This window comes from Canis lupus, chromosome 34 (assembly GCF_048164855.1).
Source record: "Canis lupus baileyi chromosome 34, mCanLup2.hap1, whole genome shotgun sequence".
Taxonomy (NCBI): domain Eukaryota; kingdom Metazoa; phylum Chordata; class Mammalia; order Carnivora; family Canidae; genus Canis; species Canis lupus.
This window is the reverse complement of record NC_132871.1, coordinates 29,209,063-29,233,739: the sequence shown is the minus strand read 5'-3', so window position 1 is coordinate 29,233,739 and position 24,677 is coordinate 29,209,063. Positions and strand designations below refer to the sequence as shown.

The 24,677-nt window shown below is 39.1% G+C and overlaps 1 long non-coding RNA gene across 1 annotated transcript in view; it reads left to right on the top strand.

Moving 5' to 3' along the window:
- Positions 1-5,726: 5,726 nt before the first annotated feature.
- LOC140624275 (uncharacterized) overlaps positions 5,727-24,677 on the top strand; it is a 51,133-nt gene continuing 32,182 nt past the window's right edge. Inside the window, exon 1 of the long non-coding RNA XR_012023764.1 lies at positions 5,727-6,108. This is a non-coding gene — a long non-coding RNA (uncharacterized lncRNA). The remainder of the gene's footprint in view (positions 6,109-24,677) is intronic.

The following is a 24,677-nucleotide window of genomic DNA, read 5'->3' as shown; positions in this document are numbered from 1 at the left end:
AGGCAGAGGGAGACGCAGGCTCCATGCAGGGATCCCGAGGCGGGACTCGATCCAAGACCCCGGGGGTCATGCCCTGAGCCAAAAGCAGACGCTCAACCACTGAGCCACCCAGGTGCCCCTAAACTGAAAACTTTTATATGCATTCTTTTATATTTATCTGTAAAACTTTGAGGTTAAATAATATGACATAAACATGTGAGCAATATCTCATTTCCTTCTCATCTCATCAAGAATGTAAATATATGGGAGTTCTTACCTTAGTAAAGATGAATGGAAAGGATACTAAATTTGGAGGGTTTCTGAATCTTTTATATTGATCTTTCCGGAAATAAATATTGAATGTTTATTTTTTCCTTTTTTCCTTTTTTGAGAATTTCCCAGAAAATAAATTGGCAAGATAAATTTGTGTCTTAGAAAATGCAGCCTAAATACAGTTTTATTCATTCATATATCAATTTTTAAAACATAAATTCCTGATATTTTATAAAAACTTACAAATATCGAACAAAAATAAGGTATCAAAAATATTTCCCACTTTAAGCAGCTCAGGTGCCCCTTGATGAATGGATAAAGATGTGCTATTGCTAACTAACTAGAATTTAAATAAAAACTCAAAGAACAAAATATATTATATATATTATATATATGTATATATATATATACACACACACATATATATATATATACACAATGGAATCTTATTCAGCTGTACAAAAGAATGAAATCTTGCCATTTGCAGCAACATGGATGGAGCTAGAAAGTATAATGCTAAGTGAAATAAATCAGTCAGAGAAAGACAAATACTGTATGATTTCACTCGTGTAGAATTTAAGAAACAAAACATACAAGCAAAGAGAAAAAAAAGAGAGACTCACGCAAATCAAGAGACAGACTCTTAATTATAGAAAAGGAACAGATTACCGGAGGGGTGAGGGATGGGGGCCTGGGGAGATAGGTGATGGGGATTAAGGAGTGCACGTCTGGTGATGTATGGATGTGTAGAATCACTATATTGTACACTTGAAACTAATGTAACACTATATGTTAACTAATGGAATTAAAATAAAAACTTAAAATGATGTTTCCCACTTTGGTTCATTATTAAACCTAACCAAAATTGAAATTATATTTACCAAAAAAACCACATCACTTTACTCTGATTAACAAATAATCAATTTAATTTTTGATTCATCTACTTTTTAGGGAAAATGATTAAATTTCCAAACATATTTCATATCATAAGGAATTATTTATGAAAGATAATTTCTGTAACACTGAATACTAACAAGTTACAGTGTTTACTTTGCCTTAGAATCTTACTGTTGACAAGCTCTGAATAAGGCTAAAATTTATTAAAATATCAAATAAACTATTATATTCAGTAATATTTGAAAATACGCCTGGATACGTACACCTTGAAATTCTAATTCTATTTCTTCACCACCGTATTGCATTTTAATGTGTGAATATACACGTTTTTTAGTCATGTGTATGACTTCTCTACAAAGGCCTATCTGCTCATTGTCATAGATGTAGCCTCTTTGTATCTCCGCTAATGGGAGATCAAATTTATAAAAAGAATGTCATCTAAACTGATTTTATTCTTTAAGCTGGATATCTGTACTCCAACTCATCAACTAAGTACACGTATGTAAACATTACATACATTATATATTACATATAAGTTACAAATATAGGGATCCCTGGGTGGGGCAGCGGTTTAGCAGCTGCCTTTGGCCCAGGGCGCGATCCTGGAGACCCGGGATCGAATCCCACGTCGGGCTCCCGGTGCATGGAGCCTGCTTCTCCCTCTGCCTATGTCTCTGCCCCATTCTCTCTCTCTCTCTGTGTGTGACTATCATTAATAAATTTTAAAAAGTTAAAAAAAAGTTACAAATATATTACATATACTTAAATATACGATTGTCTTGGACGGCAAAACTAGTAGTCATATATTCTACCTCCAAATAAAGGTAACTGTGTGTATCATGCATTTTGTTAAGGAGTGACACAGGCTTCCTTCTATCGCTCATTTCCTTTCTTAAAACTAGATCAAGATGAACAGTCATGAAGCAAAAGGGAGGAGGAAGTAAGTGCAGCCAAACATACATTGTAACTCTCACCGTCAACTCCTTTGGGTCATAATATTTTCAAAAAGAAAAATGTGAACCAAAGTCTGCAAAATTGTGTCAACTATAGACTGCTCCAGAATTCACAATTTTGTAAATGACTGGTTAGTTGCTTAGTGGAAACACTGGAAATAACATCTAAGTCAGTAATTCTCATCAAGGTCCATTACGGCTTTCAGGGGACATTTAGCAATGTCTGGAGACAATTTTGGTCCCAACTGGGGATGCTGCTGGTATCTACTGGGTAAAGGCAAGGGTACTTACTAATAGACGTTCCACACAGGATACTCCACATAACAATTTTCTGGTTCAAAATGTCAGTAACACCAAGATTGAGAAACCTTGATCTCAATGTCTTGATTTGATTTAACATGTCATTTGAAATGACTTAAGTTGCCTTTAGTTCAAGACATTCATATCAGCTTCAAAATTAGGAACTTTATAGAGAAAAGCTGTATATTTGTTTTTATACTTGGCAAAACTCACACTTGGAATCAGGAAATCTTTCAACGTCACCAAATTGGTAAATTAAAATGATGACTTCTGGTAAAATATCTGAGGAACCCTTTTCCTGAAACAGATCATAAAGAATAGCAAAGAAGAAAACATGTTTGCTATGCTCTCTGAGAAAGCATATCTGAAGAGAAATAAATTTCCATAATTTCATCATTGTACCAGGCAACAGCATCTCAACGACTTGGAGTGTCTGAGGCATACAGTACAGACTGAACCAAACCGAAGTAAGATATCAGATGTTAATAGAAAATGCCTTTCCAGAGACCAGAAGAGAGTTACTGGAAGTATCTCATAGAAAATCAAGGAAATCATAACAGTATTTCCTATTGTAGGTTATGGCTGGAGAACCGGAGCCAGAGGGTGTGCATATTCAGTATTCTAGTTTATCCGTCATCCAACCCAACCTCCTTCCCATGTAATTTCCTGTGCTGCAGAGATTAGAAAGCAAAGAAATATAGCCCGTGAATTCACAGCAGCTGAATTCTCACACAGCTATGTGTGATTTAGATTTCTATCAGCAGATGTATTCATAAGAGATCTGAATTGAAAACTGAATTAAAATAAGGAAGAGACAAGAAAGGTCAGAGAAAAAAAAAGAGACCGACAGAGATAAAGAAAAGGATACGAGAGGTAAGGCATCCAACGGGCAAGCAGGTGTGTAGTGACTTTAATGCCAATATATAGTTCTGGTGGTCCCTTCTTGATTTTTAGATGGCAAAGTGCAGTTAATGTGACGGGAAACTGTGGTCGCCAGTTGGTGTGACAGCTTTCTTGGCTCAATTTCTGGCTTTGGCCAAGTGAAGTGTATGAAGATTAATGTACTATTAACGTAATAATGTGTTATTGAAAATGAACAAATATGGAAACAACCTAAATGTTTAACGAGCATAGGTCACTTGAATGAAAGCACATCAATAGAATTTATCTAAATTCACTTATTAAAACAATGCAGATCTGTGTTTATCCTGAAATGTGATGATGCCAATATTCTGGTGTTCACTTCCTTAACAAATATTTATTGAACACCTACTATATGCTCGGTAGTATAATGAATACTAATTATGACAAAATAGAAACATTTCTATCAATTAAATTAATACTTTGAAGTTCATGACTAATCCTTAAATGAAAAATGTTATGAAGCAGCATGAACGACCATGCTCAATCGCCAAAAACATGTGGATTGCATATTCATCAAAAACCACCTAGGAGGGCAGCCGGGTGGCCCAGTGGTTTAGCGCCACCTTCGGCCCAGGGCGTGATCCTGGAGACCCGGGATCGAGTCCCACGTCGGGCTCCCTGCATGGAGCCTGCTTCTCCCTCTGCCTGTGTCTCTGCCTCTCTCTCTCTGTGTGTCTCTCATGAATAAATAAGTAAAATCAACAAACAAACAAACAAAACGCCTAGGAGGTCATTCAGCTAAGGTAAATAGTGAACGTTGCTGAGCTAAATGGGTAAAAGCTACCAACTTATTTCTTTTTTTTTTTTTTCCAACTTATTTCTTTATAAACGGCCTAATTTGTTTGTATAGCAGGGGAAATAAATTATTTCCATTTTTAAAGTGTAGTAATTTAGGGGCACTTGGGTGGCTCAGTCGGTTAAGTGCCTGCCTTCAGCTCAGGTCATGATCCCGGGTGGGGGATGGAGCCCTGTGTCAGCAGGAAGCCTCCTTCTCTCTCTCTCCCTCTGCTCCCCTCCCTCTACTCATGTTTTCACTCACTGGGCTCTCTTTCAAATAAATAAATAAGAGGTCTTTAAAAATATAGAATTAAAAAGTGTAATAATTTAGATTTCTGTGATATACTAACAAATCTCCTTTATAAGACACGATTTCTTCTCAATTCTGACTTGTCTGATATATAAATCTATTCACGGATACGTGCACATGTATCTGTTTCCTTGTATGTGTCTCATATTTTATGTACTTATAACTGACAAAATTCATATAATATGACTTCTTGAGTTGTAATGAAAATGAAAAAGAATCAGCCAAATACAACTTTAGACAAGTTGTGAAACATGCCATTATTTATTTTTTACAAATGGCTATGATTTGTTGAGAATTTTTAACCTAGAAGACACAATGCTAAGTGCTTTACATGAATCCCCTTAATCAGTCCTCACCACGATGCGATAACTTGATCCAGACCTAGCGCCCCTGACACGATAGGGAAACACTGCTCAGAGCAGCTAAGGGCCTTACCCACTGTGTGTGGCCAGCACACGATAGACCAGAGATGTGAAGATTTTTCTAGAACTTCTCAGTCCATGTGAAATACAGCTTTTTATGTAACTGTTATTTAAGATCAAAATTATCTTCCAAGAGATTGTTCTTTCATCCTACAAAATAATATAAGCATACTTGGTTCCTCATACCATCTCAGTGCTGATGATCTAATTGCGATTTCAATTTCAGGCTTTGTGATTGTGTAGCATAAGCACTGCCGGTTGGCTTTTCTTTTCTTTTTTAAAGATCTGTATTTTATTTTATTTTATTTTATTTTATTTATTTTATTTTATTTATTTTATTTTATTTATTTTATTTATTTTATTTTTTTTTTATTTTATTTCAATTTCAGGCTTTGTGATTGTGTAGCATAGCCCTGCCGGTTGGCTTTTCTTTTCTTTTTTAAAGATCTGTATTTTATTTTATTTTTTTTATTTATTTTTATATTTTTTATTTTATATTTTATATTTTTATTTTATTTTATTTTTTATTTTTTTATTTTTTATTTTTTATTTATTTTATTTTATTTTATTTTATTTTATTTTATTTATTTTTATTTATTTTTTTAATTTTATTTTTTAAGTAATCCCTATACCGGATGTGAGGCTTGAACTCCAAATCCCGAGATCGAGAGTCGTATGCTCCACCCACTAAGCCAGCCAGACACCAGCCTTTGCTTTTTTTTTTTTTTTAAGACTTTGAGGGAGAGAATGAAGGAGGGAGCGCGGGCGGGCGGGCGGGCGGGCGCAGGAGCGGGGGGCGGGGCCGGGGCCGGGGGCGGGGCCGGGGCCGGGGGCGGGGCCGGGGCCGGGGGCGGGGGCGGCTCCGCGGGGCTCGATCCCAGGACTCCGCAGTGGCCGCCGAGCCGGAGCTGAGGGCCCACGCGCAGCCGCCCCGGCCCCGGCCGCCTTTCCCCTCTGCGCCGCCAGCGGTGCGGGGCTTCGGGCGCCGGGCAGCCGCGGCGAGGAGGCGGCCGCTGGGGCCTCCCTGCTGACGGGTCACAGTTGCTTCAGGAGCCGCCGCTCAGGCCGCCGTTCGTTTCTCGCTCTTTCCACAGCTGAAATTCCCGGTCCTGTGGCTCACGTCCCGCGAGAAAGAGCGAGCCGCCCGCCGCCTGGGCGCGCCCGTCCCCGCAGCAGGCGCAGGAGCCCGTGCCCTGTCGCTCCGCGCAGCCGGGCTGTGGGGCCCAGGGCCGCCCCGGCGCGCAGACCACTGGCCCGTGATGCAAGGACGCAGGTGAGGCCCCGCCCCCCGCCCCCCGCCGGCTCCTGCGGCCGAGGCCGGCGACCTGCGCCCTGCGAGGAGGCCCAGGCCCCCCAGGCCCCGCAGCCGCGGCCCCGGGCGCTGGCTCCCTCCTCACGGCCGGGAAGGGCCCCGCCTGCCGGTCCCTCGGTGTGGCCGCCGCGGCTCCTGACACCCCGGTGCCGGCAGCGAGGCCGCGGCGTGCCGCCCACAGAACCGCGCGAGCGCAGGTTTGTCTCTCCTCGTTTCCTTGTGCCGCGGAAGACATCTTGTTTTAGGGCCTCCATCTTTACTTTGGAGGCAAGAATGCAGAAGTAAATAGAGGAGCACATCACATCACATCACATCACATCACATGACCCCGAGGTGATGACATGACTTCATTGCCGCCGCGTCTTGCGGACCTTCAAAGAATCCCTGCTCCGAATGACGGGAATGACGGGCCGTGCGAATCTGAGGAAGCCACGAGCGCGCTTTCTGGATTTCTGCCGCACAGACGTGTCTGCCCTCGCTCCAGCCGCGAAGTAGGCTTCCTGCGCCTGATGGTCCTTGCCGTCCCGAGGAAGTCCCGTCGTTTGAAAGAAAGTTCATGGTTGAAAGTTACCTTCCTCTCAGCCAACTGATTGACGTTAGGTAATTGCATCGTGAAAGAGAGCACCACAAAGAAGAGTCTCCCCGCTGTCACCAGCTCAGCGCTCGTCCTTAATGAAGCCCAGAACGTTACTTCCCGAATGTCATTATTCACACTTTGTTTTATAACCAAAGCACCGTATGAGAAAAGAATAAAGGAGACAGTGAGATATGAAGCATGCTGGTGTTAAACGAGAATGCGGTTTATATTTTTCCCAAATTTGCAACCATGCTAAATATACCCGTGCAGATCTAAGGCAAGTGAAACCGGATGAACGTCAAGCATGACCATACAGAAAATAAATCATTGTGAATCCTAAAGCCAAACAAACTAGGCTTACTAATCCAATTCATGATACTCACACATTAAACTACACACTGTACTAAGCACTTGGAATTCCAAGTTGGAAATATGAAACCTCTGCCCCCAAAGTGGAAATATGCCACCTAACAGATGAGATAGAGTCAATGCAATGGGCCATGACCCTGTGTGCAAATACTTTACACAAACTAAAAGTTAAAGAGTACGAGAGAAGGAACTATATGAACTAAAACTTTATGGGTCAATAGGATTTTGTCAAACTAAGAAGGACAAAAATAAAGATAATTCCAAGCACAGGAAATGACATAAAAGAAGACGTGGTAAACTACGTGGGGCATTTACGTGATGGGTTGCATCCAGGGCACCTAACCTGGAGACGCCATGACTTGAGACGACAGAGACCAAACTAATAGGTAGATTAGAGATACATTATACAATTTAAATTACCATCTCCATTGTAGAAAGAGAACTCTTGCTGTAATTAGGGGTGGGAACAAAGACCAAGGACCATTTTTCAGTCTACTGTAGGAAGCTAAGTGACAGTGGAAGACAGAGATTGAGCAAATAGAATGGAGGCTGACTGTGGGGCAGAGAAAGGCCTAGGGAGATGTGGAGGTAAAGTCAGCATCAGGGTGTTCAGCCTCATGGGGAAATTTAAGAAGGAGACAGGAAGCTTCAACTTTAAAAGTGTGTGATGCTTTGAGAACTTTCATTCATTTCATTTTACACCATCTCTGTAAGATAGTCAGCACCATCCCTGAACTCATCAGTAAAGCAACGGAAGCCTTGACATCAGGTAGGTAGTCTAGTTCAAAGAAGATTCAAATCTAAAAACGTTAGCTATTCTGATTATTATTTCTGCACACTTTCTCAGAGAACAATTTAAGTTTATACACAGCCATGAAAAACTCTAGGAGATGCTAAGATGAAAATTACCAAAATAAGGGTGCCTGGTTGGCTTAGTTGGTAGAGCATGCAACTCTTAATCTCAGGGTTGTGAATTTGAAACCCACTTTAGGCGTGGAGCTTACCTAAAATAAACACAAACAAACAAACAAACAATAAAAGTATCAAAACTCATTTCTTCTCATATCGAATGGGGCTGTTGTCAAGCAACAAATGACGGTTTAGACCCACATCACTAAAAACGCATATTTCATTTTAATCATATTCTAGTTATGGTTTGGAAAATCTTACAGTCATCAATGTATCTAAAATGGTTTTAAACAATATAAAAAGGGGTATTTAAATTGCTTTATTAATATTATTAATATTAATAATGTGCTAGAATTCATTGAGTATTTACTGGTGTCAGTGTTCTAAGTACTTTGCATTACCCCATTTAACCCTCACAACGGATGATGGTGATGGTGATGATGATTGTGCATCTACAGCCACAGAGGTTTAGGAACAATAAATAAATATTTCAAGGTCACACAACTAGTAGCTGTCAATACTAGAACTCAAATTCAGTTCTATTTGAATCTAAAGTTGTTATATTACATTATACTATTATTGTATATCAAAGTTCTTCATGCAAAGTCTCCACAGTGCATAGTAAAATGTTGGTGCTACAACTGGCTTTAATTAAATGTCACGGGTGCTTAGGTAAGAAATAAGTATATTAAACACAAAGATACTGAAGACAACAATGCAAGAGGATTAATAAATTATTGATTTGGGATGATTATACAATAATTAATATCTACATTTTTAATTAAAAGCCGACAGCATAGTTGCCCCTCTCCTGATTTTTACCCAAGAAGTCCTTGAAATGATATAATAGAATCTGCACATTTTTAAAGAGTAAACTCATAATCATGATGGAAAACTAGATAGTATGCAAGCAGTAGATCCTATATTTCAAGAAATTATTGGAAAATAGGAAGTAGATGGGGTTCAATTCATGGATAAGAAAAAGATCCGAGAAAATGACAACCAAAGCTACATCATCTTTGCAGAAGAATCGTAGATAATCTCAAATGACGGTGAATTATCAAAAGCAAGAGGGTATCTCCATGGACATTCGTTAGCATTTTTAAGACCTTTATTCTGAGAAGCCACCCATCGGCAGCATGGATGGTAGTCTTCGCTCTCAGTCTCCCTCGTACAGTGTCTAAATACAGTGAACTGTGTCTGCTAAGGCACAGCAACTACTGCAGTAACAAAGACTAGAGATTTTCAGATGATCTAACTCCCAACCACCGTAAGGATCACTGAGGCAGAAACAAAACCAAAAGAAACACATCTGACTCAGATTCCCATTCAGAAGTAGGGACTCTCCCAGAGGCAAGACCTCTGACATGGCAGGCTCTGGCTGCAGAAAGTAGAGGAGTCCCCAAACTCTGGAGCCTAAGAGGGATGCATAATTGTCATGGCGAGAAGAAAATTAATTGCACACTCTTTCTTCTTCATAATATGCAGGATTTTTAGCTATAGTAAAACTGAATATTCAATATCTTCAATAAAAATATGCAGCTGACACAAAGAAAGAGTGTTTAAAAAAATTAAAACAACATATTTTACAAGAAACAAAATAAACATGACTGAATGCTGACTTAGTAAGCTGGAAGGTCTAATTGAAACTTTCTATCTAAATGCTGTGCCAAGGGCAAAGTGATAGACTATATTAGAGAGAATGCAGACAAAATGAAAAGACCCATATGTTCCAAGATCCATCTAAGAGAAGTAAATTTAAAAAGTACATAAAGAATGAACAGAAAAATAAAGACATGGCTGAGCACATTTCTCAATTGTGGATATATACTCTTCTTGAAATTTCTAAGCAGAAACAAAAATGCAAAAAACAACTTAGTACATTTTAATGAAACAGATATAGCTTTCTCAAGTTTCAAAACTCCAAAAAGAAAAACAACAGAAAATCCTGGGCAGAGGTTTTTTTGTTTGTTTGTTTTTGTTTTGTTTTGTTTTTGTTTTGTTTTGTTGTTGTTTGCTTTTTTAAATCTCTGTTAAAAGATAATGACAGCCTGAAAGGAAATGATTTTGAACCTACCTCCTATGTAGAAAAAAACAAACATTCCAATTTAAAGACAAAATAGAAGATATTCTCTGAAAAAAATGTTTTTGCAAAATTTACTGATGATAAATTGAAGAAAACAGAAACAAATCCCCCCACAAATGTAGGGTACAAGACACATTGTTGAGGGAAATAAAACAATACTATATTTAAATAATTATTTGTAAAAATAATGTACCTTAATCAAAATCATGAAACTATATTGCAGGCACAACTATCTCATGGCTAAATATGAGGAGAAAATAACAATTGTGAGCAATGTTAAGGCAAACTAATATATATTCCAATATATCTAATATAAAATATAATTTTGGACATAATACTTGAAATGGAAACAAGAGTAATATTTTACATTAATAGAAGTTTAAATCCATGCAGCAGATAGAACAATAATGAATACGTATGTATGATGTATACATGTAAGTATCTATATATTTAACAGTATAGCTACGAACTGTGTAAAGCACAAAAATATTGGACACAAGACAAAATGTTTAAATTTGTATTTATCCTAATAAGCTTCAATAAGTCTCTGTCAAAGAATGACAAGTCATGTGTTTAATAAATGAGTAAAGAAAACTGGTATACGGGGCTCCTAGGTGGTTCAGTTAATGAAGCATTCAACTCTTGGTTTCTGATCAGGTCATGATCTCAGGGTCGTGGGATCCAGCCCCACGTTGGGCTCTGTGCTCAGCCAGGAGTTTGCTTGAGATTGTCTCCCTCTCCCACTCTCCCTCCCCCGGGTTCACACACTCTCTCTCTTTCTAAAAAATAAATAAATTATTTAAAAAAAGAAAAAGAAAAAATAGCATATGACTAATAAATATCCCATTGAAGCATCATTTTCAAACTTTATGTATTAGGAAACATAAGAAATCCCAATGAGTTTAGAAAACTTAAGAATCCTGCATACCTACATTATTTAACCAAAATGCAATAAATCCAAAATAAAACAACAAAAACATAGTCTTAAAAGTGTGTTCACTTATAAATTAACTTATAATTCACTAAAAACAAAATTTGGGGGCCCCTGGGTGGCTCAGTGGTTGAGCGTCTGCCTTTGGCTCAGGTCATGAGCCCTGGTCCCTGGGATCGAGTCTCACATCAGGATGCTTCTCCCTTGGCCTGTGTCTCTGCCTCTTCTCTATGTCTCTCATGAATAAATAAATAAAATCCTTTTTAAATCCTTTTTAAAAAAGGAGGGGGGGCTTATACTGGTAATTCAGAAATCAAAGACAACTAGATTTTTCCATACTATATCTATGAAATATAGCCAAAATTGTTTTCAGGTAAAAATAACAGATATGAGCTAAAAGTAATGAATCTACAATAAAAGTATAGGCCTATTCAGAATAGAATAGTTTAAAAAAACCCCAACTTTGTTCAAGCTATCAAAGATAATAAAATTTAGTAGAAATATAAATTATCAGGAAGATAAACAGATAAAAATTAGTGAGCATAATGCAAATTTATAGGAATACATTTTAAAATCAGATATAAAATTAAAATCAAATATAACAGGTTAATTCCTACAAATATTTAAAACATCAAAACTGACACACACACACACACAAAAAGGCAGGAACCTAACTAACTAGACTAATAACCACAGAAGAAATAGAATTGGTAGTCAAAGTTAAAGCCAAAACTTTTTATAAATGTTTTAAAGAAAGAATAAAGAATTTACCTAAGATTTAAAAGTCACTTAAACCTGAGATCCAAATCCTGATTTGCCAGACTAATAATTATTTATCTTAAACCGCATACTAAAATAAAGTAATAATAATAATAATAATAGGAATAATTATGTAAAAACACAAAATACCTTCAAAATATATTTTAATATGGCTTGATATAAGAAATATACAATTTTTCCATTTATTAGCAAATTTACTGTTTGCTAATTAGTATTAGCAAGATTACTATTAGATAATATAATTAAAAGATTCTGCTGAACATAGTTATAAGTATAAAAATATTAATCTTATCCATTGCTAATAAGTGTGTGATGAAATATATATATCATTACACATTTTTGGTGGAAGTGTGAAATTTCCTATCCTTTTTTGGAGGAAATTAGAATTGTCTATGCAAAAAAAAAAAAAGTGTAAACTTTGTTCTGGTATTTTAACATCTAGTTCTCTCTCTCTCTGTGTCTGTCTCTTTGTTTCTCTTTCTCTCTCTTTCTCTTTGTGCATGCATGAGCATGTGTGTACAAAATGAGAGAAAGAAATATTAACAGCATGGATTGTAATGAAAAATACGGAAACAAAAAATGTATTCAATAAATTATGATAAGTTCATAGTCCATATCTTGATGTACAGATATGGGAAGCTCTCCAAGCCACATTATTAAGTAAAAAACAACAAGCTTCTTAATAATAGAGATAGGGTGATCCTTTTATTTAAGCATACTTTGAGATAAACTGATCCCTTGAGTGTATGCCTACTAAGTCTATTTTTATAGAAAGATTCTAATTGTTTTTTTTTTTTTTAAAGATTTTATTTATTTGACAGAAAGAGAGAGCACAAGCAGGGAGAGGGCAGAGGGAGAGGGTGAGGCAGGCTCCCCACTGAGCAGGGAGCTGATACAGGGCTCCATCCCAGGCCCCTGGGACCATGACCTCAGCCAAAGGCAGATGCTTAACCGACTGAGCCACCCAAGTGCCCCATGAAAGACTGTAATTGTTGTTATTTTAATAAATATATCTGAAATACATACTTACTGTTGTTCATAAATTTCATAAATAAGACTGAAGAATTCCATAAATTCCAAGCTTTTTTGAACTTATGTGCAGAGACTATTATAAGATTATATTTACTTGAAATTAACAAACTTGGCTCAAATAGTCAAGAGTCTGTCACTCGAGTTGTTCCATAGCTCAGTAGTTCTCAAATGTCTGTTACATACATGGTAACATGCTAACCCCACATTTTGTGCCAAAATCTATGATTAACTTCCCTTTGATTGTAATGACAAACTGAAACAATCACTTCACTGATTTTAACAGGAGCTAATAGATATCTAGATTGCTTTGTCTCATGATCTCTTTTTCTCCCAGTTTTATTGAGAAATAATTGACATTCAGCACCATGTAAGTTTAAAGCAGACAGCAGGATTCAGTATTGTGAAATGACTACCCCCACAGGCTCCGCTAATATCTGTGTTCTTACGTATACAATAAAAAAGGATAAAAAGAAGAAAAGAAACAAATTCTCCTCAGGCCAATAACTCAGGATTTACTCTTTTAATAATTCTCCCATAAATCCTACAGCAGTGTTAGCTATAGTCATCGTATCGGACGTTGCATCCCTAGTACTTATTTATTGCGTAACTGGAAATTTGTATCTCTTGACAACCCGGCATCAATTCATCGTCTGCCTCTGGTGACCACAAGTTTGATCTCTTTCTTTATAAATTATGACAAAAAATTTTTTGAGACTCCTCATAATTGATACCATACAATATTTCTCTTCTTTCTGACTTATTTCACTTAGCATGATACTTTCAAGATTTATCCATGTTGTTGCAAATGGCAGGATTTTTTCATTTTTTGTGGCCTAATTGCTCACGGAGCGTGCAGACCACAGCTTCCTCACTCACGCGAGCGCTGAGGCCGCTCCGAGTGTCCAGGTCTTGCCCATTGTAAATAATGCTGCTAATGAACAAGGCAAGGCATGTAGCTTTTTGAGTTAGTGTTTTCATTTCCTTTAGATTTATTCCCAGAAGTAGAATTGCTGGATCACATGATGGTTCTATCTGTAATATTCTGAAGATCCTCTGCACTGTTCCATGATGGCTGTACCCTCACATTCCCACCAGCAGTGCGCCAGAGTTCCCTTTTCTCCATGTCCAGACCAGTGATTTCACTGTGGTTTTAATTCGTGTTTTCCTAAGGACTAGTGATGTGGAGCGTCTCTTCATGTACCTATTGCACTTTCATGTATCTTCTTTGGAGAAAGGTCTATTCCGGTCATTTGCACATTTTTAAATTGGGCTATTTGGGATTTTGCTGTTGAGTTGTATGAGTAACTTGTGTTTTGGATATTAACTCATCAATATATGGCTTACACATATGTTTTCTTATTCTGTAGATTGTCCTTTTGCTTTGTTGATTTTTTTTTCTGTGCAAGAAGCTTTGTAGTTTGATGTAGTCTCACTTGCTTATCTTTGTTGTGTTGCTTGTGGTTTAGGTGTCCTATCCAAAAAGTCATTAACAGGATTCACACCGAGAGGATTCGTTCCTGTGTTTTCATCAGTGAGTTCATTGTTTCATGTCCTACATTTAAGTCTTTAGTCCATTTCCATTGTTTTCACCAAGCCTCTGGACAAACGGGGCTGAAAGACACTGTCCGCAGCAGGGGGAGGCGGGAGGAGAGAGGTTATTCCAGGCTACCTTGAACTTCCCAGCCTCTTCTAGAAAGGCCCAGGGGCCACCCTCAGACTAGTGTATGAATTAATGCCCCGCCCGCAGGTGCACGGGAGACCGCACGCCTCGCACCAGCCCTGGGGGGGGGGGGGGGGGGGGGAGGCAGTCTGCTCTATGCGCACCTCCCCTGGATCCAGCACCCCTGGGTGCTAGCTCGCGGGACTTGTCACAGGCCCGTCAGGTCAGATGTGGCTGGGAGACCCCGCCCCGCAGGTGGGACCGTGACTCAGCACCTTACCTGGACAGGCGCCAACTGGGTTCTGGGGTCAGCAAAACTCCTCGGGCGAACCCCGAGTCCCTGGTCTACACTGGTCTGCATTCGCTGCCTGGAGTGTGCCCCTCCCTTAGTTCCCAGGTGGGCTCAGCCCTCGGGCCTGGGGTGTGCGTCCCGGCCGGGCCGCCTGTCCCCCCCTTCCCCCGCCCCTCGGCCCTGCAGGGAGCCCCCCCGCCCAGGCCCTGCGCGGGCGTCGGGCCGCGCTCCCGCGGAACCAGCCACGGGCGGCGAGCAGGGCCACGGGGCCTGGGGGTGCTCCTTGCCCCGGGGGCGGGGGTTGCTGGGGACGCGGCAAGGCCTCTCCGCCCACGAGGACCGTCCCGCGAGGGGCGCTGTCACCACGGGCGGCCCTGGGTGCTGGCGCCTCTGGACCCACCCCCCTGCAGGGCGCTCTCGGGGCGCTCTCGGGGCCCAACCCCTGCAGGGCGCTCTCGGGGCGCTCTCGGGGCGCACCCACTGCAGGGCGCTCTCGGGACGCTCTCGGGGCCCAACCCCTGCAGGGCGCTCTCGGGGCGCTCTCGGGGCGCTCTTGGGGCCCACCCGCTGCAGGGCGCTCTCGGGGCGCTCTCGGGGCCCACCCGCTGCAGGGCGCTCTCGGGGCGCTCTCGGGGCCCACCCGCTGCAGGGCGCTCTCGGGGCGCTCTCGGGGCGCACCCACTGCAGGGCGCTCTCGGGACGCTCTCGGGGCCCAACCCCTGCAGGGCGCTCTCGGGGCGCTCTCGGGGCCCACCCGCTGCAGGGCGCTCTCGGGGCGCTCTCGGGGCCCACCCGCTGCAGGGCGCTCTCGGGGCGCTCTCGGGGCCCACCCGCTGCAGGGCGCTCTCGGGTACTCTCAGGGTGCTCTGGGAGCGCTCTCGGGGTCCTGCTCCCGACGCCCCATCAGGGGCTCTTCTCGTGAGGCCGATTGAAATGAGGAAAAAGGTCGTCACCTTGGTGACCTCGCTGTCCCCCGAGGCCCTGTGCCCTGTTAGAGAACAGCCCGGTACTTCGTCCTCGGGTACAAAAGAGGAAACATAAATGATGAAAATCCTGCTTCAGGCAATGCCCCCCCCCCCCCCCCCCCCGCCGGCAGGGAGGCCAATCACTGCCCCACCACCCGCGGGGCAAGGCCCGGCTCCACCCTCGAGGTTGGAGCCCCAGGGAAGCCAGCAGCCCGCAGCCCCGCCCCAGCAGGTCACCCGCTTGCCCCCCCCCCCAGGGCCCCCACCCCGTTCTCCCGCTGCTCCACCCCCGCGCGCCCCATCTGCCCACCCCCCCATCCTCCCCCCCCACCCTCCCCATCCTCCCCCCACTTCCATCCTCCCCATCCTCCCCATCCGCCCCATCCGCCCCATCCGCCCCATGCTCCCCATCCTTCCCATCCTCCTCATTTGAGCCCCTCTTCCGGGAATGTTGCTGGGAGAGTTGGATAGTGATGTGTAAAAGAATAAAACTGGACCCCTGGCTACATCACTCAGAAAAATTAACTAGAAATGGATTAAGCACCTAAACATATGACCTGAAACAATGAAACTCACAGATGTACAGATAGGAGAAAAGCTCCTTGACATGAATCTTGTTTATGTTTGTTTTTTTGGATGCAATGCCTAAAGCTAAAGCAACAAATTTGCCTCTTAGTCCTTTGCAGTTTGTTGAAAGACACATTTTCTTGAGAATAAAATTCTACAGAAAATATTTCCTTTTGTCTCATATATATATTAGATAATTACAAAAATATATTTTTATGACTATTAAAAAGAGAAATCATCAGAAGTTAGAGAAATCATCAGCCTGTTTGATACTATTGTGTTTTTAAAATATATTCTATATATATTTACTTAAATTCTTGTGCCATTTAGGGATTTGGGATAAAGATGGATAGTTCAGAGGAAAGAGAATAATCCATGAGCCCTGGATTTGGAAAAAAAAATCTAAAAGTTATTGATAACAGATAACTTTTTTTTTAGATTTTATTTATTTACTTGACAGAGAACACAAGGAGGGGGTGTGGCAGGGAGAGGGAGACGCAGACTCCCCGCTGAGAGGCAGCCAGGTGTGGGGCTCCTTCCCAGGACCCTGGGGTCACCGAGCGGAAGGCAGATGCTTACCTGACTGAGCCACCGAGGCGCCCCACTTAGTGACAACAGAATAAAGGTTCAATAGCTCTTTTTCCTCTGGTTATCTTGCAAGACAGAAATTAATATCAAGAAACTTCCAGCAAACAATTCTATGGAGAATATGGCTATCTTCTATTTTATCTTTGCTTATCATCTAGGTTAGTTCACAGGAACATAAAATGTGTTCAAATAAATGAATAAATAAATGTTCACCTAAATGAATACATAAATTGATGACCATGAACCCAAGAGATAAAATAGCTTACCTTTAATTCCATATATGTACAATGAAAGAATTATTTTAAAAAGATTTATTACATTTTGTTCACTATATAGGATACTAAACATTGAGACACAACATCATCTAAGTCAGGAATCACCCCTGCCTTCGAGATGGAACCATTTGAGTAAAGAATGAACCTTAAAAATAATTAAAGAAGTAGCTAAAGTGAAGGCATAAGTGAAGGCTAGTTTGGATGCACAGAGGGAGTAGGAAACCTAGAAAAATCTGAAGGATTAAAAAAGAGTTACCAATGGCAAGAAAGTTTGGGAATGAGTAGTGGGTAAGTGGAACAGATTAGAGAACTATTTCCTTTAAAGCCATCTCAGTCTTCTCAGATGCATAACTAGGTTTCTGGGTTCTTTTTTCTTAATACTTCACCCAAGAACTTAGCAAGGGAGACTATAATATGTATCCTCATGATGTAAATTGTTTGTAATCAACTTTTAAAAACTTTCTTCTGACAGCACTTTAATATTAATTTTGACACATTTCATTCTGTCTTGAGTTATTCTGATAGTTCCTGATGTCACCATCCTACTTTAACAGAATCTTTTTAGTGCCTTCCTATAAATGATTAATGGTTTTTTCCTATAAAACCATGCCAATCATATACCACCTGCTTTTCAGATGGTGTCATGGCTCCACACATTAACATCCTTACCATGGCAACCACAACCGTTATTATATATTAAGTGCCCTTTCTACGGTCTTTTTTAACAAATGTCTCCATGAAACCTCTATTATGGTTACCATGGAAAGAGAACCTGCTGTGTCACTTATAATATTTTTCAATCTTATATTATTTTCTAATATTCTCTGTAATTTACTCATCCACTCAAGAACATGGTATCTAAACTATACCAGGGTTTATATTTGGTATTAAGAACATTAAGTATTAGGATGGGTCACTGCCATAAAAGAAACACAGTCACATGAGAGACATAGACAAGTAAACCAAAAACTATAATGTAATAAAGTATTTCAACAGTTTTTCATCTTTGAAAACCTAATAAAATTTCTTATGCAATGAAGTATTTCTTGAAGTCTTGGGCTAAAATAACATTTTCTTTCCTTTTTTCTGCTATAACACTTGTTCATATCTCCATGAGGATACTTAATTCTTTTTTGCATAAAAATTCAGTAAATATTTTACTACCTAGTGTGTGCTAGATGTTTCCTGTGTGCCCCCTACTGGCTTAGAAGTTCATTTAGAAAACAAAATCCTATATTATTTCATTAGTATCTAGAAAGGTATTTTGTGAGGGATAAATGTATCATTCTGTTTTCTGATTAGAAAACAAATACATTAAAAAAAAAGAAAAATACATCATTTAGGTACAGCACTGGGAGGTGACTTTCTGATTGTAAAAAGAACATTAAACAATAAAATCATGTGTCTTTTATAAGAAATGATATATATATTTTTTAAATATTTTATTTATTTATTCATGAGACACACACACACAGAGAGAGAGAGAGAGAGAGAGAGAGAGAGAGAGAGACATGGGCAGAGGGAGAAGCAGGCTCCCTGCAGGGAGCCGGATCTGGGATTCCAGGATCACACCCTGGGCCAAAGACAGGCACTCAACTGCTGAGCCACCCAGGGAACCCAGAAGCAATAATATATTTTGCTGTCTTGCTAAAAATATGCTCAGGAACAGACAGTAATGTTCACACACTACTCTTTCTTAATGAGAAATCTAATTTCTTCTGTTTACTGGGGATTTGTCCACTTAGGAGCTGTATTTTGGAAATAAAATGCATGCAAAGACATAAACAGAATGATGAAACTTTGGGATATACGATTATGGGAAGAGTTGAAAAGTTAGAGAAATGGGAAATGTTTATTTGTAGAAAAACAAGCATGACAGAGAAAGCAGAAGTAGAGGATTGTTATTAAATTGTATGTATTCATCCAACAGAAAATATAGAATTAATGAAAATTTTGTAATTGAGACATAGAATCAGATTTTGATTTAAACATATGATAAAAATCACCTATTAAGAGAGTTCAGGAGTGTTCACTGAGAAGCTCAATAAATTCTGAAACAGAATTCCTTAACTGGAACATTGTAGTAGAAGTAGGACCTTGTATTAGATTATTTTTAAGGCTACTTTTCAAGTTATGAGCCTAAGATACTTCACATAGTTAGCTATATTCCAATTTCCATATTTTAGGATTATCTGTTTTCACTTTAGCTAGAAAGCATGGTAGGTAAGTGGCTATATTTAAGTAAAGGAATCATGTCCTAGTGTGTGTAAATTAATAAGTCATGAATTGTTCATAAATTGTTTAATCAGTCATAACTGAAGGTCGACTTTGGCTTCACATAGATTTTTCTTTCTTTCTGTAAGTGCAAGTAAGTCTGTTTATGCAGATTGACCATATTTAACATAAATAACAAAACTGTGCCTGGGCTCAATACTTTATGTATTTCATGGCTTAGGGCTGTCTTTTCCACTCTTAGCTGTAATATTTACCACATGTAATATTAAAACAAGTGCTATTTAAAAGACAGGATTATAAAACTATAAAATTCAATACGACATGTGACATTAAAGGCCTTGAAGAGCAAAGAAAAAACACAAGTAGTGAGAGAAAAAGCATGACAAAGATGTGTAATAGAAGAGTAGTGAAGCTGTTTCCAAAAACCATGGGGAGAGCAGTCCACTGAGTGACTGCTAATAACCTGGATTGTAATTGGGCCACAAAGACACCTGTGGTCTCAATTCTTTCATCCCTGTGCTGAGGATATGGGTGCAGATCATCGGAGAAACTCCTTTGAACTTAAACATATGATTTTATAAAATCCCCTCTGTATTTCTAATAAAATAAAATGCATCTCAAATTGCTTTGGGAAGCAGGCAGCATTTCTTTTTATGAAAAGAAAGATATACTTGTTATGGCTTTGGGAATATCTGTCACTTCTCAATTATCTAATTTTGGGATAATCCATTTTATTTATCTCTCATCTTTCCATTGCCCGCTTTACAGTCATTTTACTGCTTATTAACACCAGAGGGCTTGTAAGGAATAGACCATGTGGGACATTTAAATCGACAAATGCTTGTAGTATGTGATCCTTTTTTTTTTTTTTCAAAAGTATGTGATCCTTTTAAAATCATGAAAGTATGAAATGGATTAAAATTAGGCCTTTGAATTCATCAGGAACTAAAGGATTCTTCTCATTACCTCAAATCATCAAGACTTGACCATTAAGATTATAAAGCATGTTGGTAAGAGTTTCCTATTCAACAACTAATGAGAATGTCAACAAAAACATTGCAATAATAATTATATAATTATTCAGTGATTAGAATCTTATAAATAGGAATATGAGTATTGATCTCTAAAGAAGACCATGCATTTCAAGATTGAACATAATTAAATCCCTGAAGCTACATGAAAGACTCCTAACTCTGGGAAACGAACTAGGGGTGGTGGAAGGGGAGGTGGGCGGGGGGTGGGGGTGACTGGGTGACGGGCACTGAGGTGGGCACTTGACGGGATGAGCACTGGATATTATTCTATATGCTGGCAAATTGAACACCAATAAAAAATAAATTTATAAAAAAATAAATAAATCCCTGAGGCTGGAAAAAAGTAATCAAATTACAAAAGAATTCATTTTAAGACAGCTTGATTTCACCAGAATCCCAAAGGTTCACCAAGTTTCCCAAAGGTGTTTCTGTCAAAGCTTAATATACTTGTTTCTTTATTATTTGGTTTGAAATATTTTATTATACATATTGTAGAATTCTTGAGTTATCAGTAAGGAGTGCATGTTTAAAATTTCTGAATATTTAGATATTTTGTCGATACTGATTTCTAATATAATTCCTTCATTAACAGAGTAAATTCTCTGTTAGATTCCAATATTTAAAAATTTATCGAGGGCTATTTTATGTCAAGGTTGCTTCTCCTGGCCAATATTCAGTGCATCCTGGAAAATAATATTTTACTGTTATTGGTTGTAATGTTCCATCCTACATGTCAACTAGGTCAAATTGCTAGATTCCTTTAGCTCCATTTTTATTAGTCTCATGTTACAAATACATACATATCTGGGGGTGTCAGGTCCTCATATAAACAGTTCTTTTATTGTTATGTAGAGTCCCTTCTTCTCTTGTAGGACTTTTTGTCTTTATGTCCCTTTTTCCTGATGATAATATAGCCATGCTCGCTTTTTTGCTTACTCTTTGCATGATATCTCTTTTCATAACGTATGTTAAATGTACACCACATAAATAACATGCAGGGTTTCTTACTTTGGTTTTATACAGTCTATTAATCTCTGCCTTTGAATGTGTTTGAGTTTACCATCCTGCTGTTTGTTTTATATTTGTCCTTCCCAATTTTTCATCCTTTATTGCTTCTTGGTGCCTCCTTTGGGTTAATTGAATATCTTTATCATTCCTTTTATTTCATCGATTGGCTTATTAGATATCACTTGCTTTGCTATTATTTATTTTAGCAGTTACTCGAAGGCTATGTATCCTTATCTTACCAAAATACATTAACGGTCAATATTGTTCCTCTGAGCTCTTTTCAATTTGTACTTCACACCTGACACTTCATGCAGTCTATTTCACCCTTGGGCCTTGTGAATTCCGATCACTTTGCATTTCTCTCTGCCCACTTTTCATTTTCTGCTTTATAAATGCAGTAACCTTACAAGAATATAATTCGATTTAACTGCAGATCCCACTACCATTCCATTATAATTACAAGATTCATAATTTCGTTACCTGATTGTTGTCATATCTTTCATTTCTGCCTGCATTATAAACTCACATCTCACAGTGTTATTATTTACTTTAATCAGTCCGTTGTTCTTCAAGTAAAGTCAGAGAAGAAAAGACAAGAAAGCAAAATCTTATATTTATCCACTTGCTTCCCTTTCCTGGTGCTCTTTGTTCCTTCCAGATGCAGCTTTCCTCCTGACATCATTTCCCTTCAGCAGGGCTAGTCAGCATGTTTTCTGGCATCAAATTCTTTCGGCTATTGTTAACTTGACAATATATTTATTTTGCCACTATTTTCGGAAGAGTTTTTTGTAGCTGACTACTTGGCTCTTATTGGTTGATTGATTTTTTTTTATCTCATTACTTTATTTTTTTAAAAGATTTTATTTATTTATTCATGAGAGACAGAGAGAGAGAGAGAGAGAGAGAGAGGCAGAGACACAGGCAGAGGGAGAAGCAGGCTCCATGCGGGAAACCCGATGTGGGACTCCATCCTGGGAATCCAGGATCACACCCCGGGCCAAAGGCAGGAGCTAAACCACTGAGCCACCCAGGGATCCCCTATTTCATTACTTTAAATATATTATTTCTTCTGGTCTTTATTATTCTTGAAAATTAATCAGCCATAATTTTATCAATACACCTCTACATGCAATATAAAATATTCTTTGGTTGCTTTCAAGATTTTCCTTGTATCTTTTACTTTAATAATTTGACTCTGATATTGCTAGATGTGACTGTTTACACTTACCTTTGTGTGTGTGTGGTTTCCTGACCTTATGGGATCAGTAGGTGTTTTTCATTATGTATATGACTTTTGGGCCATTATTTCCTCAAATGTGTTTTTCTTTCCCCATTGTACTCTCTTTTCTTTGTAAGACTCTGCTTGTCTTCAATCTTTTATTTTCCTTCTGTGTTTTTCAGATGGGATAATGTATTTTTATTTGTATTTGGGATCAATGATCCTTTCTTCTGTCATTTCTAATTTTATTTTGTGTTTCTCTGGTGAATTTTTTTTATTTCATTTTCTAGTACTAGAATTTTTATTTTACATTTATACTTTCATTTCTTGGCTGAAATTTACTCTATCAACACAGTAGATGATATTGTCTTTAATTCTATGAATATATTTCTTTTAATTTTTGTAACTATTTATAATTGCTACCATAAAGTCTTTTATATTTAACACCTTGGATCATCTTGTTTACACAATTTTTTATTGACTGATTTTTAAAATTTTTTATGGATCCCAATTTCCCCCTTTTTTTTTTTCCTGTATGTGTGTTTCTAATGGTTTTTGATAGGATGCCAGACACTGTGAATAATATGTCATAGAGTCTTTGGATTCTGTTATCTTTCATTGAGGAGTTTTAATTTGAATTTTGTCAGGAAGTTCAATTACATGATTATCATTATGAAAGCTTGTTAAGGATTGGTTTTATGCTTTGTTATTGCTGATCTGTGAAAAATCAAAGGTTGAAAGCACTCCACTTTCACACCCTCTCCTGTCCAGAAACCTTATTAAAGCTTGGTTTTACATTTTGTTTGGCAGAATGTGATATTTGGGGGGCACGTGCTTATTCTTAAGACTTTTACTTTCTGTAAAAGTAGAAGTTAAAAGCCATAGTATTATTAAACATTTATAAGATCTCTCTATTCTGGCTGGGCCTGCACTACAATATTCTCCAGCAGTTCTTTTGCCTGCACGCTGTTCTGCACCTGGTATCTCTATTTCACTCTCAATGCACAAGAGCAGGAAACCCTAGGTGGTACCGTCCTGTGCTTTTACACCTCAGGCCCCAACTATAGATTCATGAACAGCTCCAAACAGACACTGGGCCCCAGCTCTGTGTAGCTTCCTACTTTCCCTCGACGTCCCAGATACCCGACCTTTCTTTAACTCTAATTTTTTAGTTGCTTCAGGCCTCTGTGGTATTGATAGGAATTTGTTCTCAAGTGGAGAGCTCATGGGTCCAGTGATTGCCTCTCAAACTTCTGTGTCAGGGATCATAGCTTTGCCCCATGTATTCTTCACTGCCTGAGAACCATTGTCTCTTATATTTTGTCCTAGTTTTATATACTTTTCTGTTTGGAGAAATTAATTTAGCAAATATTTCTTTATCATGGATGGGCAAAGGTCATTTATCCTTTTATCAACAGCTTTAGATGGAATCTTCTAGAGACTCAAATTTATGTGCCGAAAATATTTCAAAGGGTACTATGGGATATTTATATTATAGCAAGGGTGAGGGATGAAGCGTTTGATCAGAGCTATTAAGGGTGAGTCAGACAATAGGGTGAAGGTTTTCCCCAAACTGATTGAGCAGAATTCTTGCTGCAACTGGGCTATGCAGGCTCCACAAGGACAGGGGTCAAGGTCAAGGACTAGTTGAAAAGAGAGTTCAGAGGAACTTAAGTGTGGTCAACGGGAGAATCTTTGGGTCTAGACTTTAAAAATATATTACAAGCTTCATCATTATTATTTTTATTGTATTATGTATAGTATTATATTACTGATGATTTAACCTTTTTTTATTTTTTTTTATTTTTTTTAATTTTTATTTATTTATGATAGTCACACACACAGAGAGAGAGAGAGAGGCAGAGACATAGGCAGAGGGAGAAGCAGGCTCCATGCACCGGGAGCCCGACGTGGGATTCGATCCAGCGTCTCCAGGATCGCGCCCTGGGCCAAAGGCAGGTGCTAAACCGCTGCGCCACCCAGGGTTCCCGATTTAACCTTTT